We start from the raw sequence: 3,069 nt of genomic DNA on the forward strand, positions 1-3,069 counted from the left end.
AGAAAAGCGAAGAGGCAAAAAGTTTGGTTGAACGGCTGCATTGACACAAATGGAAGTCGGGATGAAGTACTAAGAACTGTAAGATATCGTACCTTGAGATTCTCCTCTTATTAGGCATGCACGCCTTGGAGCCGGTACGAAGAAACTGTATATCTTTTTTGGGAGCCAGAGAGCTACGTGTAAGGCTGGAATTAATACACTAGCGATTACAAGTTACGCGGAAACACCGCTTCAGTGCATCGTGCATTCAATGCATTCACGAACCCTCCGCGAAAGCATACCACCAATACCACGCTGACATGCTACCTACACGTGCATCCGTCAGGCCCTGTTTAGCCTCTGGCTTGACTCGAGATGGTGACTACTTGCCGTGTTTATGGATTAAAAACAAAAAAAAATCTTTATGCTTCTATATTTGAATCAAGTTTTTATTTGCTTATTTTGTGCATTTTTATTTATGCACCTCTGGAAAGGTGGCGATCAGCAATGCTGACTTAACTGACACACGTGACTACTGCCCGGAGAGAACGGCATTTTGGGTATAATATCCAGGGCAGAGCGCGAGCCTCCGAAACGTACAAATATTATATGCAAGTCTTGGAGGCATGAAAAGAACAGCGCTAAAACTGAAACGTTTGTCGGCCATTATGCCGGTTGTTGAATCATATTACTAAAGCATAGTCAAGGGTTCGACGAAAGCTCGTCTGGTCAGGCATTAGTAGAAGCAAAAGATTACAGTCACTGACCAAGTCAAAGTAATAACAAATTGACGTTTCGCTTGCATAGCTATCCCGCGAAGCCCAGCGTTTGTTTCAATAGTATTTTAACCCTATGGTTTGAGTTGGTTGAACTGCTCAGGACTCTGCGAAACATGGGGGGAAGAAACTGCATTTGAGCGTGACTAATCAATCAAAATTATATCACAAAAGCACTCACAAATTGTTGAGAAACTATTGGAGAACCCGCAAAAAGCTTTTTTTTATGTAAGGAGCGATGTTAGGCCATGTAAAAAAAACGGATGCGAAAGAACCCGTAGTTTCGGTTAGAGTCGCATCAAGCCACATCAATCTCCTTCACTGGCTTATGCTAGGCACCATACTTCCGCTTATGATATTCCAATGGTTGGAAAAACGTTACTTTTCCACCAGCGCAACGGCTGTAGTTCATTTTAACAGCGCGAACCGCTGCAGCCATTGTTTCGGGGCTTCCGTGGGTGTCAGTGCATCATCATGATGCGTGCGCATGCAGTGCAGAGAAATACGTTTGCCTGTGTTCACCGCGAAACCTCGGGCACATTTCGGTTGCTAGGCGTGCATCATGAATCCTTCGCACAGCGGCGGTAGGGGCGTTGTTGGTGAGGCCGCTGTGACTGTATTGGTAACCGTTCTGTGTTCACGATGGTAAAAATATAAATGTCCTTACAGACACGAAATATGCAGGGAGGAAGCGGTACCGGCCCACTCTGTCTCTTGCTTTGCAGCGGACGGCACGGTTTTCGGTGAGCTGTCTTTGTGAACCATCACTTGGTCACAGCGTCACAGATGCTGATTGCAGTTGCCGGATTTGATACGCACATGATCCGGCACAACGTAGGCACCGATGCAGTGCTGCATGTGAACTGAAAAAGTTGTTGCTATGGCATATGGTAGTATGTGCATTGAGGATACCTGATTATGATGTACGAGATAACCTCACATTTTCATGGCCCTACTCGGTGGTTTCGCTAGCTATGGTGTTAGGCTGCTGAACCCAAGGATGTTGGATCGAGTCCCGGCCATGGTGGCCGCATCTCGATGGAGAGCAAATGCAAAAACGCTCATGGGTTGTGCGTTGTATGCGCACAGTGTACCCATTTGGCCAAGATTAATACGGAGTCCTTGGCTATGGCCTGTCATAATTATAGCCCATGCGCAGCTTTGAGTCACCATACATGACTTGAGTTTCCCCGTTCAGGTGGTGATGATAGGAGACACCTTGTTGATGATGAAATCGGGGTTTCATGATGATCCGTTGGTTCTAACTCGCAAACATTCACGTTACTCGAAGAAAGGAGAAGGTTAACTATTTACAACATAAATAAAACCAGAAGAAACAAACCAAGGAGAAAACTATTTACATGACCAAACCATTGATCAGACGAATTCAGCCTTCGTTCAACCCAGAACGCTTGTTTTTAAACCCTCCGTCTCCGCCCTCAGCGGGGACAGCAGCCAATAAGATTACAAGCGACTCACCTCACCAATCAATGGTTAGGGAAAGGAAAATAAGGTTTCCGCCAACTAATCACAGATTGGGGAAAGAGAACTGATGAAACATTTGGGAAAGGAGAGGTTGCAATCAAGTACACAAACAGCACAAACGCGACCACCCTTTCCCACGGTACCCACGGCACAGCCGCTACTGCTTTCCTAACATTGTCATTTGTTTTCTCTTTCGCACACGCGACAAACATATGCCGACGAGACGGTCAGTCAGGTTGTTTACAGAACATCGAAAGAGAAGACAGTCGTTACGGGAATAATGGGTTTCATGGTCACTCGGCTCCTACCCAGCCGTATCTCCTTCATTGCCGAAGCCTCGGCAACGCCTTGGCAACGCACACATGTCAACAGCTGTGTCTGGTTAGGGCTCTTCCCGGTGGGTTATGCCAGTGACGGCGCAGAGTAGATAAGGACGTCCGCCGCAAGCAGGGGAGGCCGGGACGGGTCTCTTTGTTGGCGACTTCCGAGCGGCCTTCCTTGCAAACACAAGACCAACGAGTTTGCGGAAAGGTCAGCAAACTCCACAACCTGCCTTTCAGATTTAAATAAACTATATACATAGATGTGTGCGAAAGTTCCCAACTCGTTTATGGGACGATACCCAGTTGATTCCAGCTGTAACCAAGTGGAAACCAGTTTGAACAGTAAAGATTTTCCCCCTGGAATTCGACTAGTCCCATTTTAAATGCGAACTGTGCTTTTGTTTCATTCTGGAAATTTATTGTATGGCAAATAAGGTTTCATATACATACGCCAACTTAGGGCCTGTGTACAGCTGTGGTCCAAGGACACGGCTGAGTCGGGTTGG

Source organism: Amblyomma americanum, chromosome 1 (genome assembly GCF_052857255.1).
Source record: "Amblyomma americanum isolate KBUSLIRL-KWMA chromosome 1, ASM5285725v1, whole genome shotgun sequence".
Taxonomy (NCBI): Eukaryota; Metazoa; Arthropoda; class Arachnida; order Ixodida; family Ixodidae; genus Amblyomma; species Amblyomma americanum.